Genomic DNA, 20,592 nt, shown 5'->3' with positions numbered 1-20,592 from the left:
GCAGAAGCTGTCTGGGGCTCAGTTCTTTGCTTTTGTATTTCTTAGCAGTTCATTCTGTAATAACATGGTGTAACCCATTGTGAGGCTTGAACAGAAGATCCCCAGGGACCCCCTTGGTCAGGGCAGTGAGCAGAACAATGTTTGCTGAATTGCTGCTGTGTAGCTGGTATTCATGCTCTGAACTGCCTTTTCCTTGTTGACTTGACTTCTCTGTCCTTTCTCCAGGGAGAAGGTGGGTTTGCTGCTGTGGATGCCTGCCTTGTTTGCTTCACCAAAATGAATTAGGGCATGCAGGAGAGAAGGGAGACTTTTGCAAGCAGAGCCTATCATGGTGAGTCAGATTTTGTCCCTGCTTTTGCTGTAGAGCTTCTCACTGTCCCTACATTGCTTAAACCAAACTGTTTACACAGAATTCTCTCTCCCCTGGAAGTATGTTACACATAACACTTCCTTGGCAGCGGTGCTGGATTGAGAGGTTATTCCCTACTGCTTTTGCCTGCCCTGCCCCATGAGGTCCACAAAAGTGCTTGGGGAGACCTTCAGCAAATTAAAGAAGCAAATTGAATGGAGCTGAAAATAATTACTCTCTACCATGTATGCATGAAAAGTATGAGAAACTGGTCTGTAGCTTTGATTTGGAACCACAGCATCTGTCTTGAACATTATCCTAAAATTAAGTACATGTGAACTGTATTTTTAATTTTGAGTTGCTAAATACCCTCTAAAATACTTCATACTAATACTCATAGAGATTAATTTTGCATGACTATAGATTAAGTTTTCTGTCATTGTACGCTGTGATTGTGAAGGAGTCCCAAGAGTGCAGTCCCAGTCCGTAGCACTGCAGCATGGACATTGTATTTGCCCTGGTATCTTCATTTAATGGATTTGTTTCTAATTTTGAAGCTTAACCTTAGGTTTGAAATTCCCTGCAAAGAACTTTCTCAACAGCAACAGGGAGTAATGAAACATAGTTTGTTATAGAAGTATTGCTTTTCTCCCTCCTTCTCATGGTGATAGTTCTGTCTCGTGTCTTGCCTTCTTTATTGCCTTCATTTTTCCAGGTTTTCCCAGCCTCCCACTTCTGTGTTATCTCAGTTTTCACATCATCTCCGTACCTTGTATGGATGTGTCAGGTCAAGCTTCTGGACAGAGGGTTCACACATACTGCACTCAGACAGGCCTAAGCACTTGTGTGTCTACAAATGTGACAGTTTTGAGTTAATTCAGGATTAATTTAAACAAAAACAAATGCAATATCTTCTGAAAAATGTTTACTTTCAAGCAAACCTTCGTACCAAATAAGTGTAAACAGACTGGATTGTGCATGGATAAGCAGAAAACCAAAGTTAGAGTTCACAAATCTTTCTTTCCTACTTTCAAGCATTAATTTGTCCAGTTCTTGTGTTGTTTTGGGGGCACTTTTTTTTTGGTTGTTGTTATTTGGTTTTTGGTTTTTTTTTTTTTTTGTGGGGTTGGTTTTTTGGTTTGGTTTTTTGGGGTGGTTTGTTTTGGTTTTCTTTTTTTTTTTTGTCTCTGACTGCCAGAGGTCTCTGCTTGAATATAGTTTCCATGTCTGTCTCTGCTTGAACACAGATTCTTTGTCTCTTCCTTTCAGAAGTGGGACTTGATCTTCCAAACTGTCTTAAGGCTCTTGAACTATTGCTGAGCTCATCAGTTCTCTCTATAGCTGATGCACAAATTTTTTCTAAGCTCCGCCCTCCTCTGTGCATACTGGATTTTATTTAAGCTTTTGAGAATTAAGTATGGTATTAGTAAAACCTTTGGGATTCTTGCTGAGAATTGTACAAGTATCCATTTTGATCATGGAGAAGCAGCAGTATCCATGTTTTGAATACAGAATTTTTCCTTTGGAACCATTGTCACTTCAGAAGTCCTTGTGAGTTTGGACACTGCACTCAGCATGTGTGAGTCCCTGTCTTTCTGCTTGGGTGTCAGATTACTTTGATTTGTCCTTGCCAGATCACCACCACTGAGCAGATTGCATTGCTCTGTTCTGCTGGGACAAAGTCAATCCATGTTAATGGCTTCTTTAATCTTTTAGAAGTGATTATTTTATTTGGGGCAGTGGCTCCAGCCAATTCCATTCTCTTGCTAGGGGCAGTAGTCAAATAGAGATAAGCAGTGCCTGAATAAGACAAGTCAGACTCTAATCTTGCCTCATTTTGTACTTAATTTATCTGAAAAAAAATTCTGAACTTGGTTCTCAGAAGTCATAACATTGCATGGCTTATGTGGTTTACCTTCTCCAACCTTGATTTCAGGTAATACTGGTTAGCCCTCTATATACCATTAAGTCTTATGTATCTAGTCTAAACCAGATTTATCCAATGTATCTTGTTTGTGCATCTGAATTGTCTAATTCTACTGTATACTTCTGTTAGGTTTTGGATTTTAAGGTCCAGAAGAGGGAAAAATTAGAGCAGACCAAAGAACCTGCAGACTTGAAGAAAGAGGAGGAAATTCAATTATCTATTATTCCAGTATAAGTCTCTTTTAAGCTACTGATTGTTTTTGTAAAAATAGATCCTTCTTGGAGATTTCTTCTACCAACTTCACAGAACTTACTTCTCTAAACCCCTGATGCCCTGGTTTAGATGGCTAAATCTTCAAGTCACAGGTGCTGTTTGTTGCTGTCTTGAGCTGTGGGAGCCCTTCAGGTCCTACTGAGCTCAGTGTCTACTAGAGCAAGGTGGTGGTCTGGCTTGTAAGTAAGCCCAAGTATCTCTCACCCTTCCTCTCTGAGCCTCCTGGGTGCTCCTTCTTTGCAAAGGAATTTCCAGGTTCTACTTTGTTTTACACATCTGCATCAGGCAGCTGCTTTTTCCAGCAGGGCTGGGGACAGCATCACCCAAAGCACAACCAACTCCTGCCTGCGAGTTGTCAGCAAACTGCCTTGTTTGGGATGTAGGCCATGTCCCAGAACTCTCCTGTAGTAAGGAGGTGGTTATCACTTTTAATTTTCTGATGCAGTTACTATAACTTGTAGTCAGAGTGATAAGACACAAATGTTATTCCATTTTATTTAAGTTCCATCTTGGTGGTTGCTGTGGTAGTATTTTTACAGAAGTTGGCTTATTATAGAGCAGTGGCATTTGGTTTTGCAAGTAACTGGGACACATTACCTGTCACTACAGGCAGCTTACTCTTGAATTCATCATTTGGCAGTTGCTGTTCATTTTAGGCTGATTTAAGATGATGTACCGTTTGATTATAGTCTGAATTTCAATATTGAATTTGTCATAGGAATCTTCCTTAATATACAATTAATAAAGATTAACTGCTGCATTAGGATACTTGGGCAGCTCTGCCTAACGTGGGTGGAAGTAGAGCTGTGTTGTAATTACAGACAATGCTCTGTCATGTTGAGATTTAATTTCTAGTTGGATTGGTTATTTTAATAACTGTCTATAATCGGACATTATATTACATAATACCAACAATATTGTTGTGGCATGAGGTACATACTGTGACTGAGTGCAAACATGGAGATGTAGAAAACATAAACATTCCAATTAGTGCTCTTCTACATGCCTGTACAGCTTTCATCGCTTATTTTGTCAGTGTGAACTAATTTACTCAGTTCTCATGAAATCAAAATACTTTTGCTATATTTTAGAAGTAGAGTAAAATTCTTCTAAGTCCTATTCCACAGTGAGAAATTAGATTCATTCTCTTTTGCACAAACTGTTTAAATCCTGCTTTTTACCACTGAATCCATGTCTGTAAAGCACAAACTTCACAAAGCCTTTCAGGCTAGTGTATTTCTTCTCTTAGCCAGTACTGTCCAAGGTAGTTTCTCATGGAATTTCAGGAAGTTTTTGTTTCTCTTGAAGATCTCTTTTTCACAGTAAACCTGTTTTTCCAAGGTAGGTAGTTCTAGACCTGGGTGAAAAGAATTAAATGTATCTTTTAAAAAAATGTTGTCACTGGACAATCTAACCATTTAATTAAAAATATATGGACTGGTTCAGTTCAGAGCAAGATCCCGTCATTCTACAGAAATATATCTTAATCTAAGAATCATAATCCATGAAAATTACCAATATAGAGAGTAGAAGGATACAGTTCAAGTATTTGGTACTTTGATAGTGTTTATACACTCTTTTTATAGTTATTTGGCATGAAGTCCATGGGAATTTCTATTTCATTGGTTCTGCTGTTAATAATATGATGTGCGTATTAGCATGGTGTCTGCAGACAAAAATAGAGACAGTGGCTGCATGATGAAAGCATGATCTTTGTCTCTCTTGAGGTATTACTAATTTTGAGAAGGTGATTAGAAACTCTTTAATTTCGAATGTGTTAAACCTGTATAATCAGAATGGTTCAAAATAAATATGTCCATTTGTTCTAGATGCTGCATGTGTTCTGTAGTAGAGTTTAAGCATTGCACAACTAAATTATGGTCCAGCCTAAGTTCAGAGTCATTTTATCAGTAGATCCATGTGGTTTTGAATTACCTCTCCTGCAAAGCCAGAAAGGATTTCCGTAAATTAGACAAAAGCTATCCATACCTGATCTCTCAGTGTTTTTAATGTATATAAGGGCAGAGAGCACATGGCTGGGGAAGCTGGCACTGTTTGTATTGCTAAAAGAAGGAAGAGCCAGTTCATAGAGAAGACAGGGAATACCTTGTTTCCAAGTAAGTCATCTCCTCTTACATTTTTTCTGAGCTACCTCTGTGTATTTAAAGCATGAAAAACTGACATCATTTGTTTCACAAGGATGTTTAGAATATTTGGAAACTTTACCCAGAGAGAATAAAATTTTGAGTAACTAAAATAAGTTGCAGCATAAATTAGACCAGCAAGATTCTAAAAGCATCTCTTCATGGAGCTGTCAGTTCTTTACAGAGGACTAGAGGAGCCTTAACACTCCTATAAACTGAAACGACATTTGGCAAATAGTAAATTTCAAGGCTGAAAAGGGTCAAACAAACACTGTGGTGAAGTTCCAGATTCTTATTTCCTGGTCACATTTTGCTAAATTTGAAACTGAGTCTACATCCTTTGCAAAATGCGTACTGCATGTAATTATATTCCAAATATTGTTTCACTGGAGGCTGAGATTTGACTGTTTAATTTGTGTTGTTTATTGTTGCTGTGTTACAGAAATAATTGTGCACTGCTGGTATAATAAACTACCAAATGTCTTATCAAGTGGGCAGGGATTAAAAGGATCTCTTATTAAAATGTCTTGGTTGAAAAGTTCTGTGAGTAACTGGATAAATTTTTATGGTGAGGTATTTTATTTTGTGAGGGAATGATCTTTCCCTTTATGCAGAAATTAAGAGAGATTTACACTCTTTTCAGAAATTGTTAAGAGATTTTACTGCATACAAGAAATCATTTTAATATTTTTTCATTAATTCTGAAAGCATCTGGTGAATTGCTCAATACTCTGATGAGACAATTAGATACAATTTTCATTCTTGTGACAATTAAAGCATCACTGAAAGGAGGTGCCCCCCAAGAGGAAGCCAATTGTCTCTTTTGGGAAAGTTTGGCTGGTGAAGGAGAAAAATGCCTGAAATTAGCATGGTACTTCTTTTTTACACTGTTTGACAGAAGTGCATGCACGTGTCTGGGCTAATTCTGGGATGTGCTGATGGCTGCACAAGTTTAGGGTATTAAAGGACAAAACTCCAAAGAAAATGATGCTTCTTTCTCTCTGCTGCTTGCAGAACATTTTCCTGCAAAGCTTATAGGATTTCCCAAATAAATTTTCTACACGTGGAGCTGGATTATTCAATGTGTGAATTCATAGATTTTAAGTGTGCCTTGAAGCATGCTGATCCTTGTGTGTTAACCAAAAGTAGATAGAAGGGTCTAGATAAAACTGAAGAGATTGGCGCCTTCAGCAGTGAGATCTGCCTTCTATTTCTGAAAAATATTGGAGCTATTTATAAATTTGGAACATCACAGGACTGTATGTGGCTTATCATGCTTATGCTTGTTAGTTAAGCTTCTGATGTACTATTGTAATTAATTTCATTCCTAGCTTTCACAATCACAAGACTATTTTTTTCTATTTTTAAGGCCTTCTGCAAGAATACTGGCTATTTCATCTTCACTGAAGCACTGTGGCACATTGCAAATGATGTATAAAGCTTTAGTGTTTCTCTTTATTTCTCTTCAGAGTACATGGTATGTACATTGTGCTGTTTGACATCATAGCCAGTTAGTAATGCCCAGGAGAAAGTTTCCAAGGCCTAGAAGGGAGACCAAAAGTACTATAAGAGCTAAACTCATCTTTATGCCTCTACCTACAATGAGCAGGGAGCTGAAAAAGTTTTCAGTGGGTTTTTTTTTCAGGCTGTTTAAAATACAGATGCAGGAGAAGGAAAAAGACCGCAGTTCCTCCCTGCTCTTCCTTAGCACATCAGCACTCTTTAGAGCAACACATGCTGTCCACGCTGGCCATTTTTCCTGCTCAGCCAAGGCATGGTGAGTCTATTGACCTGTCTACAATCTTTCCATTGCAAACATTCCTTCACTGCAGCTGTTCCATGTTAGCAAGCCAAAGTGATATAGTTCCAGGAGTTCAGGTATTTTCTCAGCCAGGTTTCTCCAGTAAGAAACCTGATAGACCACAGCTTCAGTCCTTACCTTTTTGTCTCCGTGTGGAAAAAAAGGCTCTTGCTGAAACCTTTGGTCCCATAGATGTGTGTGCCTTCATTTCAGTGTTTAACAGATGGATCAGTTCATGGAAAGAATTGGGAACAGTGTGAGCAAATCTGTCCCTTGGTAAATTCTTGTAGTGGTTTGTAGAATGCCTGACAGGACAGGAAGATTTCCAAGGTCAGCTTTCAGGGGTGACACTGGCTGGAGTGACATTCTATTAAGTGTCTGACTTTCCAGAGGTAGAATGTTATGGGAACATTTACTGCTTATCTCTAAGTTCCAATTGCATTATAATATAAATGTTCTGAATATCTTTCTGTTTGAGAGCTTAAGTTCTATCATTTGAATTACAGAGAAGGTATAGAGCCAGATTTTCAACCTCCTGCTGGAGATGGTTTGTATAACTTTGGGTCATTTGGCTGTGGCTTTACTTTGGGAGACTGACAGACTAATTTAATCAAGCAGATGTGGATTTGTATATGTGGAGTAGCTATTCAGTCACATAGGCTGTGTAAAAATTAACAGGTCAGATTCAGGACTATTTGAAGTTGCCCAAGAAGTTCTTTGCAACTAAATTTCTTTTGGATTAAATCTATTTATGGAAGTGGTATTTTTTTTTCTTCCTTTTATTTAAAGTCTCCAATCTATAGAGATCATCATCATAGAAAATATTTTTGTTATACATAAGAAAATAGTAGTTGCTGTGTAGTTTCTGAGTTGCATATCTTACAATGCACATAAGTAGATTCGTTTCTATATTAATTAAAACACATATACTAGTGGCATGAGTTTAGTTCTGATCCAAGTTTAAATATTTGACTGTTAGATGGTGGTGACCTTCTTCTCTTCTGGACATACCACTTCTACTTTGAAACTAGTGCTTGAAAAAATCAAATTATTATCAACTGGGTAAAGTTCAGCTTGTACCATTTTACATTTCAAGTATCATGAACTCCCCACAGATAGTTTGCTTTTCAGTGTGTACTGACTGCAGCTCCAAGAAATGAGCTCATTCTGTCTGTCATGAAATGGAGAACACTGCTGGGTAATTCACTGCTTCAGCAAATGGAAAAGCAAGAGGTTTTTCCCAAGCATTTGTACGTAAGAGAAAAGCTGACTTAAGTGAATCAATATTGTGTGTCTGCTGGTTTTGGCTGGGCTAGAGGTATTTTTTTTCACACTGTCGGGTAGTGGGCTGTGTTTTGGATTCGTGCTGAACACAGGGTATATGATATAGAGGTGTTTTTGTCATTGCAGAGTGAAGCTCGCACAGAGCCAAGGCCTTTACTGCTTTTCCTACTTCTAGGCTGGGCAGGGATCTGGGGGTGCACAGGAGGTTGTGAGGAGACACAGCCAGGACAGGTGACCCCCTCTGACCACAGGGATGTTCCAGACCCTGTGACAGAAGGGAAGAAGGAGGAAGAGGGGACATTTGGAGTGGTAGTGTTTGTTTCCCCCAGCCACCATTCTGTGTGCTGGGGCCCTGCTCTCCTGGGGATGGCTGAACATCTGCCCAACCATGGGAAGCACTGAATTGATTCCTTGTTTTGCTTTGCTCTCCCTGCCAAACTATCTTCATCTCAACCCAGGAGTTTTCCAGCTTTTACCTTTACCAGTTCTCATGCTGGTCCTGCTGGAGGGGGAGTGGCTGAGGAGCTGCTTGGGGCTGGGCTGCTGGCTGGGGTTAAACCATCACAGCAGCACACACTGCCTGCCTGATTGGTTTAGTGCAAAGTGACTGACATAAAAAATAAAGCCATCATTGTTTCAAATGGCTTTCTGCAAAGCTAAGCAGGGAAAATGGGAGTTCTGCTTCTTACACTGTGGTTGGTCACTCCTTAAGCCACCAATTTGAAAAGCTCACATAGTTGGGTTTTTTGCAGGTGATGGAAGAACATGGTTTCAAGCCAACTCTTTTTTTTTTTTTTTTTTTGGTTGTTGTTTTTTTTTTTTTTCTTGGTTGGGTTTTTTGTTTTGGGGGGCTGGAGGGGTTTGTTTTGGTTTTGGGGGTTTTGTTTTGCTTATTTGTTTTTGGCGGGGTTTGTTGGGGTTTTTTAAAATTCCTTTTGTGTGCTTTATAGTCTTGTCTGTCTGTTGAGCATGTGTCTTCCAAACACTACTGATCTGTTGTTGTGGGACCAACTCCCTGCATATAATTGTAATTTTCTCTCTTTCTCTCCCTCCCACACAGCTATTTCTGTTTCATATAAAACCTAAATGAACTTAAAGATCTTCATTGAAATCGTTCCTGTTCCACATGCACAACTTTTTATTCTGAACCAACAGTAACAGAATTCTCTCTCTCCTCCTTGAATTTCTGGCTACTAAGCAGCCCTTCTAGTCAGGCAGAACCATTTTCTGCCATGAATTTTTGAATAATTTCTAATAAACTGACAGTGGGTATTGTCCAAAGTGCTGAAACATTTGTTTCTAAAAATAATCAGTAACAACTCCCAATCAGCTCTGCTATGCATCTGGCTTCTGATAAGCAGCAAAGCAGAAGAGTTTGATCAATGTCTTTAAAATTAAAAAGAAAAAAAAAATTAAATGTATGAAAGAGAATAGTTTTTTTGATAGCTTAAAGGATTTTTTAAAATATATCTGTCAACTTTCCATGGCTTTTAGGACAAAGTTCAGGGGAAAATACAGGTATTTCTGAAACCCTTTCAGAATCCAATTTCAGATGTTTTAAAAAATATATAAATATTTTTCTCTGTAGCTGATTAAATTGAAAGATATTTATATGCTGAAGCTTGAAGTAAGCTTTACAAATATATCCTAATTCCTTAGAATGAGGTTGTCATCACATTTGTCAGCTAAGGCTCAAGGAGACTGCAAATTCTTTTGTATTTTCCTCTCTTTTTCCTATCTGGGAGTTCATGATGAGCTGTTTGTTTCAGAAGAGATTGTTCTTAATTTAGTTTTACAGGTGTTCTTTTCATATGTGTATTTGGTACATAAGTTGAAAAATGCAGGCACTGGTTTTTTCGATTTTTTTTAGCTGTTGCCTGTAGACATTAATATTCAATGTGGTGAAGGGGTTTATTCCCCCATCCTGGCTCTATTTTGCAATCAATAGCCTTTTCCATATGTTTTTTCCTGGCATTATGAATTTCCTAGTTGGTACAGTGCTATTTAATTCCATGTCCTGCTATTCCCCAGAATGCAGTAATAGATGATGATGACAGTGGCAATTAGAACTAATGGGCTACTTCTTAGAGATGCTGAATATCCATCCTGTTGAACTTGGTCAGAAATTAGGCTATTTTAACATCAAACTTGGAATATCTGTTAGTTGCTGTTGCTTACTTTTCTGTGTACAATTCTGGTGCATGTTTCCTTATAACACTTCCCTTGTTTCATCAGCATTTAGTTCTCCTTGTTTAGCCTGAGTATTTCCTATTAATTATTATTTTTCATATTGCTTGAATTACAGGAAAAATCATAACTGTAGAGGTAGTTAAAGCTTATATATGGCTGGAGAAAGCTAAGTCTGTGTAACCCAATTGATTTGACTAAATGAAAGGTTTGGGTTTTTTTACTGTTTAGGGCATGTTTTTTTAATTTTTAATGAACAACCATTCTTAATATTAGGTAATTTTACATTCATTTCACCAAATGAGTTTCCTACTGCAGGACTTTTCAATTACTTATGTAGTCTAAGTGAAACACACAGTTGCTATACTTATATTCTAAATCTCCAAAATGTTGTGAAATGAATCATTCTAGATGCCATGTCTGAAATATTTATTTCCTCATTTGTATCTCTATCTGTTTTAAAGTCTTGGAGATTATATTAAATTATAGGGGTTTTTAAGGATAAAAGGGAATTAAGTCTTCTATTCTTCTTAGTTTCATTTTCTAAACTGAATGTGGTAACTGAGGAACATCATGTTTCACAGAAACAAGGGTGGGAGTCTCAGGGTTGGGGGGAAATTCCCCAGTTCTGTTTTGCTGCATGGTGTGTGTGTTCTTCCCTGCTGGAGATCATTCAGCTCAGCACACACTGAGCTGATATTCCAGCTTCTGATGAATTCCAGCATGTTACACAAATGCCTGCTCATAGCTTGCTATTCTTTCTAACTTACATGCACCTAAAGACTTACAAGGACTTGATTTTTGCACATAATCTGAATTTCAGAAGTTCAATCCTGCTGCTGTTTTTTAGGGTGCCTGTACGAGAGAGAACTTTCTCATCAGTCTGTCACTGAAGCTGTGGGATTTACCGATTGAGAGCATCAGTATTTTTAAGAGGAATGTGAAAAAATCACCAGTATGTGTTTTGCCTTGATGTAAGGAACAATGTCACGTGCGGAGTAACAGACAGTCAAGCCTTGTGTTTAAAACAGCAGCTGAATTGTCTCCATAAAGGCAGGGATGTGCTCCAGACTCCATTTTTAAAGACTATACTGAACCTTTAATTGCTGACAGTGCACTTGACATACAATTAAGCATTTGAGCTTTCCTCTAATCTCTGTGTACAAGAAGATAAAGGATGCTTGGAGACTTGTATCAGCAAGACTATTTATACAGAGCTCATTTTGCTAACACTTTTGATGTCCTTTAAGCTTCTGCCTTCATATCCCTGTCAGCTCAATCCACTGTGTGATGGTGTTCACAGGGGTTTTCAGGTGAGGGAAGAGATGAGAATCTTGACTCCATGTTACAGAAGGCTTGATTTATTATTTTATGATATATATTACATTAAAACTATAATAAAAAGAATAGAAGAAAAGGTTTCATCTCAGAAGGCTAGCTAAGCTAAGAATAGAAAAGAATAGAATGATAACAAAGGCAGCTGCCTCAGACTCTCTGTCCGAGTCAGCTCTGCTGTGATTGGCCATTAATTACAAACAAGCAGATGAGACCAGATGGACCTGTTGCAGTCCACTGCAGCAGATAACCATTGTTTACATTTTGTTCCTGAATCCTCTCAGCTTCTCAGCAAGAAAAATCTTAGGGAAAGATTTTTAATGAAAAGATGTCTGCGACACCACTGCACACATTTTCTGAGTCAAACTGGCATAAGCTGGGAAGGGGAGAAATGTGTTCACATGCAAGAACACTGGTCACAGTAAGACTTTTCTAGCAGGAGGAGAAATTGTTTTCTTCATCAGTAACTTGTGACGGACTCTACATACTTAGGACATAGATAAAGCAATAAGTGTTTCTCATGCAGTGATTATAAAGAGATTTCAAGTGATGAAGGTTCAGGAAAAAAAAAACAAACCTGAATTTGTGCCAGCACTTCAGACTGTGTTCAAGAACTTGTCTTTGAAAAGTTAGATCATTGAGGTGCTGCCTTACTCTGGGGAATGACAGCTGTCACAGATCTGCAAGAACATGAAACATTAGCTAGTCATGAATCTTCTGTAGCTGAGCTGTAGACAGATGCTGTATGTCAAATTTTGTATCCTTCCCCCCTATTGTTTTCAACATAGACATCTGCAGAACACAGATAGACACAGTTCCATGGCTAGAATAAATTATCATTTCTTTGGTACTTGTCCTTTGTCCTTAAGAAGACCAGTACCAATAGGGGCCATCTTTATCATGGAAGCCCCTTGGCAGTCTTGTTTTTATTTCTTGAATGTTATTACTTCCCTCTTATTAGAGATAAATTTCCCTCATGTGTTGCTTGAGCTAAATTAAATAATTGCAAAGAACCAATGAGCAGTGGGCAAGGCCTTGTACTGAATGTAGAACTTGCACTGAAGAAGCCAAGTCTTGACAGAACTGAAGCACAATGCTGATGCTACAGAAGGGGATGATTTATGTCTGGACTTACAGCTAGTTCAGTGTTCATATATGTAACAGAAATAATGGAAGCAAGCACACACTTGAGATATGCTCATGCTTGGGGAGATGCTGATCCACATTTAACAGAGTATGGGCAGAGGTTTTCAGCACTGTGCAGCTGATCCTAAGCTGCTGAGAAAATTGTAGGAAGTATCTGAATCCTGTGTCAGAAGTGGAAAATGGAACCCCTTTTGAGTTCAGAACAAGCAGTGCATGAAATAAACAGGGCAGAAGACTTTTCTCCTTTTAATGCCTTTATTAAAAGTCATCAGCTCAAGATTGGGAAGCTCGACGGGTCTGCAGTCTCCGTTTTCTTCCCAGCGTGGCTCAGAGGATGAGGATATGCGCAGCTTTGTCCCCGTCGGGTAGAGCTGGGGGTCTAATCTTCACGGGAGCTTCTGGGCAAGGACTCCGGTGTTTTTCACTTTCACCTGCTTCCTGGCTCCAGGTCCCGGTCCCAGGTAGCTTCTTTAGTCAGGGCGAGGGGTACAAAGGTCTCCCAATATCTCTGCAGGTCCAGCACTCTGTTCCTCACGTCCACGAATCACTCTAATTTCTCAATTTTACAATTGGCTCGGTTTTTTTGGGGTTTTTATAAGTTCAGCACTTCCCAGAGTACACTTTGGTTCCGAAATCTACATATTGCAATGTCCTTTTCTCCCACTGTCTGGGGAGGGGTACACTTTTGCCTTAGGCAGGACTTCACCAATACAAAAGGAGCTATCAACTTGCCCTGGCTAGGGTCAAAGAGAACGATTAACTCTAACAACTTGTAATTAACATAACAAGTAACACTGCCGCAGTAACTCCAGGTCTAAAGATTTTGTAACTTTGTTTTTTTTTTCTCTATAGAAATGGAGTTTAACTAAATTCTGTTCATAACAGTGCATGAGAATCTTGGGAGAGAATTGAGGTATTTCTAGAAACTGAGTGGAGGAAGCTTCTTCAGCTCTTTGTTAGTGACTGCTTTGAAATGTCAGATAAAAAAGGGGGAAAATGAGAGTTAATGTGGATATTCATTCTGAACAGAGAACATCTCTGATCTCTGGCCTCAGTTGATTCTGTCTCAGACTCTTACCTTCAAAGACCTGTTGGAGATGGAGTTGTTTGGTTTGCAGTACGTATGTTGCATCTTCAATCTGCGTTTCATTTTCTGTGCTAACTTCACACAGAAGCTGTTACAGGGACCATCCAAAGGTAAAAAGATAAATTCAAAATTTCTGCTCAGAATGATGAAAGAATTGCAATTGAAATTCCATCCTGAACCTTTTCATATCTCATGATAATTTTATTCTGAGCTTTTATATCTACATGTAGTTTGTCACATACCAAGTTGGGGTCATATAGGGAGGATTGCTTGGTTTCTTGGCCCACTTTACAGGGGAATACAGCAGAGTAAGCAGTACTTAGGGTTGATCTTAAACTGCTGAAGCTCCAATGCACGTGTGAGAAAGGCTGAAAAGAGTTTTGAGTATGTGTGCTATGTCCTTGTGTCCTGATCATTACAGTATCCAGGGTAATGTTTTAGATAATTTATTTACAACTGCAAGCTAAATGAAATAATTTTTATTTTATTTTAAATGGTAAATTGTGATATAATAAAAAAAATTACTGCAAGCACATAAGTTGAGTCCTCTTTGAACAGAAGTAGGCTGAATGTTGGAAAGTGTTTATTACTCTGTGCAGCAGATATGTTGAACAAAGCTATAAAAATGTTTTGATCATTGTTTGTTAATATGTGTTGAAAAAAAGGAATCGACTTTGCTTGTTTATTTCCAGGGCAATGATAAAAGTTATAAACCCCTTAGCAGAAGCATCATCATTCAGTTTTGAGGGCTGGATATCAGAGTTTTTAGTTATTTCCCGAAGCTAAGGGGAGTTTCTTAGTGTGGATATTTCAGTTTGTGAATATTGTATAGCTGGAAATGTGGAGGCATATTCACACTTGATGATTATTTCTATCCCCTGCCGTCCAAGTACCGTTGAAAGTGTTAAGAGTTATTTAAAGTTGCTTCTGTAAGTTGAGGGTTTTACCGTTATTTTTAAGTTCCCTGAGGGTGATAAAGAGTGGGTCACAGGCGAATGTGGTTTGACTGCATTTCCTTTGCAATGTATGGAATTAAGCTTTTTATGATGTTACAAATTTTGAAATAATCTGCTTCAGTGTGAGAGTATCTGTGGTGTGCTACATCCATAAGTGATCTCCAAAAAAGAACTGAAGATAATACTTTGGTCATATTATTTGTTCTTGCATGAAAATATGCCATAGTGAAGAAAAAAAAAAGGTAGGACTCTTATTAACTCCTGTATGTTAGTTCACATGCACATGAGTTAAGAGTTGGGTAAGTTAATACTTGTTAATTGAGGTACTTAACTCATGTTACAGCTGAGCTGTCACACAGACATTTGGGAGTTTTTGCATAGGAACTATTATCTACTGAGATTTGGTTACTTGTGTATGTATTTTAGGAAATAGCAAGAAATAATGTTATGTTCTGTTTTATATATCCTAATTCTCAAAAACTCATAACATTGTGGACCTTGTTATAGTTTTGCCTGTTTTAAAAGCATTATCAGAAGGAATGTTTTCCATCATAAAAAGATTTGGGCTGTTAAATCCTGATTTTAGTGGGGTTGAGCCTAGTTACAACTGTATGCGTTTTGTGAATGGATTAAAAAACCAGAAACAATAAAACTGATTGTAAATGCCTTTTAGAATAATAAGGTGAAGCTTATAGTAATTGGATTCTGCATTTGCAAGCCACAGGATTTATTCTTGGGAGATGGGAGTAGATTATATGGAAAGGGAACTGCTGTATCTTTTAAAAATAAATAGACCCTATGAAATGGTATTCCTTCTTTCTTCGTGTGCTTGTCTCTTTATTTTCATCAAAAAGAGTGGCTATCCTGCTTGAGCCTTCTGGATATCTCTTCATTAGTTCATTGCTTCAGATTTTGGAAGCTTAAGAGAAGAAAACTTTCAAAGCTGTATTTGACGAGTCTTGGGACAAAGAAGTCTTAAAAGAAATTCCAAGTGCAAGTTGCTTGAAATGTTGCTCTCTCTCATGTAGGATATTTTTGTACATTCATAATTCTTTTTTTATTAATTGTCTGGGTTGTGCCCAAGAATTTTGCATTCTTAATGCAAATTACTGTATGTGGTAATTTATCTGTATTAAGAGAAATATCCATTAGGCTTCTAAGGTCAAAGGTAAAGACCATTTTGGCAATTATTATTATTCAAATAGCAGAAGTGTAATGATTAATTACACTGTTCTTTTTTCTTCCAGATTTCTCAGGGGACAAAATTTTGCTTATTCATACCTTCTACTGTGGCAAAAATGGATTCTTTTCCTCACCAAAACCCAGCAGCATAACACCCATCCAACACCTGCCTCAAGGAACTCTTATTTAAAGTCTATTGTGAGTCAAATTAACCCTTGCTTAATGGTAGCTTTAATCAGCTGTGTGTGTCTATTTACAGCTCGGGACCCGGGAGCTCTAATCTGGGCAGGGCGGCTTTGCTGAAGCCGCTCGTGGTTCTAGAGCGGCGCCAGAGCAGGCGGGGAGTGCCGGCGGGGCTTGGGCTGAGCCCGCGGCTCCGGTGTCACCTGGGTGTCACCCGGCTTGTCCCCTCAGGGCAGGGCTTGGGCTGAGCCCGCGGCTCCGGTGTCACCTGGGTGTCACCCGGCTTGTCCCCTCAGGGCAGGGCTTGGGCTGAGCCCGCCGCTGCGGTGTCAGCCGGGTGTCCCCTCAGGAGCGGGCTCCGCGCAGCGGGGTGAGGCCCCGGTGACTGCGGCTGATCGGGGCGCTGGTCTGCCGTGCAAATGAAGGCTCAGCCTCCTGTTGCTATGACGATTGATTTCAGACGTCGCAGTGGAGAAACAGAGGGGTAAAGAGCTCAAAAAGCAGAACTGCGAGGGGTTCAGCTGGTGGTGGTGGCTGTGGAGCTGAAGGCTGCTCGTGGTGCCCACAAGCCCGAGTGGGTCACTTCTCATGCAAGGCTGACTTGGAAAAAAGTAATGAAATTCCACGTTATAGATATCCAAAAATGGCTGCTCAGAATGCTTGCTTTTCATGCACTGAAGTTAATTTTATGCAGGCAGAGTACATGGTAGATGTTTTGAGAGAGAAGGCTGTGTTCAGATTAGAGTTTTGTCCAGCATAGCTTCTATGTTAAAAAAAGGATGGCATTTGGAGAAAAATATTCAGTATTTAGGTAGAAGATCTTCTTGCTGTATCAGGACCAATTCGTAAGTAAGGAAAATGATGGGAAAAAAAAAGGAAAAAATTCCAAATGAGGAAGCAATCTAGTTTGTTCATGTTGCTTCTTTGGAGATATATTCTACTAAAGGAGATGTATGTTACTTAATGAAACTGTGTTTAATAAGAGGCCTCAGATTATCATCTGAAAGCCTAACTGTCATTTTTCCAGTGCAGTATAATACTGCCTACTTCTTTATCACTCTCATAGGTGAAAGAATAATTAATACTTGAATTGGTTTTAAGATCAAGGTATTTGTTTCAGAAAAATTCTTGCTTTATCAGTGGCATTATATTTATCCTTTGCACAGCTGCTTTCTGTTAGAATACAATTACCACACTATGAGGGCCCTTGTGACTAAAATAAGAGCAACATAGTAATTGACTTACATTCATTCATATCTTGTTTTATCTCTTTATCTATATCATGTTTTCTTGTTTGGAAAAAAAATACTATAGCAATGGTGGTGTTTTGTCCTGAAAAAATTCTGAAGTGGGGGTGTAGGAGATCCTTACCTGAAAAGACTGTCTCTTGCTTGGTTTATCCCTGTTCAGGACTCCTGTTTCTATGGACTTCTTGTTTATCTGTGACATTTTTTCCTTCTGAGAATGTAATCACTCTTAAATAAGAAAAATGGTGTTATGAAAACCTCTGAAGGTCCATGAAAATACAGTTGTAAAAATCACATCTAAAGATACTTTAGTTGTGTCCTTCATTATAGCTCTATCTTGAAGTAATTCAAATATGTAAGCAAATAGTAGACACTTTAAGTAGCATTTCTGAAAATTGCAATGTACCTGTATTTTTAAAATACTTCCTAGTTGGTCCCTGAACCTTGATGGTATTTATCCTAGAACTAGACTTGATGTACTTGAACAGTTGTCTTGGACAGCTGTTCTTTGATGGTTCCCACAGAGCTGAGGATTCTTCAGCAAAGCTTCTTTCTTTCTGTGTTTTTTCCACCTCTGTGTCTAATGTGCAGGACTTGTCTACACAAGATACCAGGGAAAATTGATGCAAATCAACTAAATGCAGGAATTTAAAGAGGGCAGCTTAAGTGCCACCAAGTCCCTGTGTGCACTATCCATTCATAATTAAAATGGTCTCCAGTGAATTCAGTTTAACTCACTTCAAAGGCAAGATGAGCCAAACCAAATTAAGGCCAGCATTTTATTCACAAATGAAAGTGTTTGCAAAGGAATGGATATAGACAAATTCAATTAAATTAATTGGGTTAATTTTCCTGAGTTCCATTGTGTAGATAAAACCTTAGTAATGATGTCTGATTTGAGCTTTTACTTTTTGTCCTTTTTGTTGGTCTCCTTTTGTTCCAAACTGATATTTTAGACCTGAGAAGGTAGATATCCCTCGCCAAATGCTATCTTGTAATTTTACTGTGTTTTGAGAGTCCACATTTTAATATATAAATGCCCCACTTTGCCATCAGGTCTAGTTCACATTAACCTTTTCTTTAGGTACTTACCATCGATTTGGATTCTTCAACTAATGCCTTTTAATCCAGTTAGCAGAAAAAATACCATCTCCATTTTCTTATGTAGCCTGCATTAACTACCACTTCCCTCAAAGCTGCTGTTCTCCTAAATAAATCTTCTCCACTGAATTTGATTGTTTAATTATAGATTTCTGCTTAATAGTTTAACCTAATAAAGGGTGGTTTAATTCCTTAATACTGTTAAGATTGTAGAATTATGGCATTTCCTATCAATTGTGGCCTGTCAGAAAGAATTACTTTCAGAACTGTGCACAAAGAGGGTCTTTCTGCCTTCCCAGGCAGTCAGGCAGAAGGAATATTGCACCTGGGAGTTGGCTGCACCTTTCTGCATTGCCGGAGCTGCTGAGAGCCAGCAGGGATGTTCAATAGGCCCTGAGCTCTGTCACACTGCAAGGACATAAAAAGAGCCTGGGGGAGCTGGTTTAATGCAATTGCTGGGTGTCTCTCTCCATTGGTTTCCCAGAGCACCAAGACTGTGCCTCTTACTGATAGTGCTTATTTCATCCTTTCTTTGAAAATTAGGAAAGTGAAAGATCTTAGTTTTAGCTTAGTCATTCTGTCTTCCTGAGGCTTTGTCCAGTGGCTGCTGTTTTCTCTCTGTTCCTCACTTAGGTTTTGTCAGCTGTGTCTGTTCTGGATGCATGGGATGGGATTTGTTTTAACATGATTGCTTTTGCTTCATTAGTTAGCCCTGTGCATCTCTTTAAGCTCCTTTAGAGAAAAAACCCTTCATATCATTTAACTGGGTGAAGCTGTGTGCTTTTGAAGAAGTTAAATTTAGGTTCAGGTGAAGACTGTTCACCTCCAAGTATGGCTCAGCTTTGACCGAGTGGTACTTGAAGGAGAAGAAAAGATCAAATATAACTAAGATTGTACTAAATTGATTTCAAGTCCTATTAGCTCATCTTAACATTTCAAATTAATCAGTATCTCCTCTTTAAATGCTTTTAAAATTATTTTTCTTATAATATAAAAGAAATTATCTGATTTCACTGCCTCCTGTATTTGTCCTGTTTAGAAATGTTTTAGGGAAGAAGTTTGGCCAGAAAGTGAGTGAAAACCAAGGTCTTCCTGTATTTTGATGGCCAAGATGTGTCAATATCCATTCAGTCCCAATTGACATTTGTGTGTTGTGTGTGACACATTAGAAATGAAAACTGCAGGTGTCTATGTGTGTGTCTGTAGTGTTACCCACAGGAGTGGTGTGAGTTGAATGATTGTGTAAGATCTGCTCTGTGTGTGTATTTGAAGTGTAAGTTGTGTTAGTGCTCTGAGAAGCCATTGAGAGCAAAGGTGGTGCTGATGGTTCCTTAGGTGAGGAGAGACCAAATCCATCTGGGGAGAAATGGGTCTGAGAGCCACCTGCCTTCTGATTCACTGCCTCCTCTGGAATTTATAATTTATTTTCTTTTTTGCTTACTTATTACACTTCCATCTCAGTGGGTTTTCACAGCTGATAGTAGTTTACTGGCAAAGATAATATTTTAAGACTTTTTCTGTTGGGTTTTTTTCTTGTTGTTTTGTTTGGTTTTTTGAATCTAAATTCTAGAGGGCTGAGCAAACAGCTTCCATAGGGAAGAAACTGGTGTTAGTTTAAATGCATGCAGAGAAGATCCTGCTAACTCTGCTATTCCAGAGTGTAGATTCTATGTGGTAATTTTGAGGCGATGGTGACATCATAAATGCAGAGATTGGTGTTATTCTTTCCTCTGAGAAGGATGTCTATTTTACTGTTTAAAATACTGAAGTAATGCTGATTCTGAGACAACTCATGGATTGGCTTCTCCAAGCTGATATACACTTCAGCTCCCCAGACTTCTGAGCACTCCAGCCCCCGCGCAGTGACTGTACTTGAGGGCCCAGCTGGTGCATTTAAATTAACACTCATTATATTACTGTGAGTCACTTCTGGTGGTGGTCTGAAATGCACCAATTCTTTGTATCATCTCTGGCAGGTTCCTTTAGTTTGATCCATATGTTTCCATCCTGCTGGCTAAGATTAATTTCAATCTTTCTTGTAGTCACTAAAGAAATTAGTTGTGTTCAGTTTCTGGTGATCTTTTTGTGCAGATTAATGCTGTTGAGTACAGTGCATCTATGTATGAACGTTTGTTAAAAATAAAAGTAGCATTTTTGTCCTGCATTTGCATTGGAACAGATTCAGTTGGGACAGAGCTTAGATGTCAAATTTGGCCATAATCCATTAAGGTAGTTCTCTTTCCAAAATATCTGCATTCCTTTTTAACTAGTCTCCTCAATATTTCCAGCTTTCCTTCTGTTACTACATTTTCATTAGGATTACCCTTTAGAAATGTTTTCCTTGCATAGGGGTGATCCACTGCAATTTGTGGTCCTTCACTGAACTCACT

At 38.6% G+C, this 20,592-nt stretch overlaps 1 protein-coding gene across 1 annotated transcript in view; it reads left to right on the top strand.

Moving 5' to 3' along the window:
* OTUD7A (OTU deubiquitinase 7A) overlaps window positions 1-20,592 on the top strand; it is a 100,511-nt gene that overhangs the window by 42,200 nt on the left and 37,719 nt on the right. Inside the window, exons 4-5 of the mRNA XM_030955519.1 lie at window positions 226-331; window positions 15,737-15,869. The gene's annotated coding sequence lies outside the window, so the exon portion shown is untranslated. The remainder of the gene's footprint in view (window positions 1-225; window positions 332-15,736; window positions 15,870-20,592) is intronic.

The sequence above is a fragment of the Camarhynchus parvulus genome, chromosome 10 (assembly GCF_901933205.1).
Source record: "Camarhynchus parvulus chromosome 10, STF_HiC, whole genome shotgun sequence".
Classification (NCBI taxonomy): domain Eukaryota; kingdom Metazoa; phylum Chordata; class Aves; order Passeriformes; family Thraupidae; genus Camarhynchus; species Camarhynchus parvulus.
This window is presented reverse-complemented; position numbering and strand designations above follow the sequence as displayed.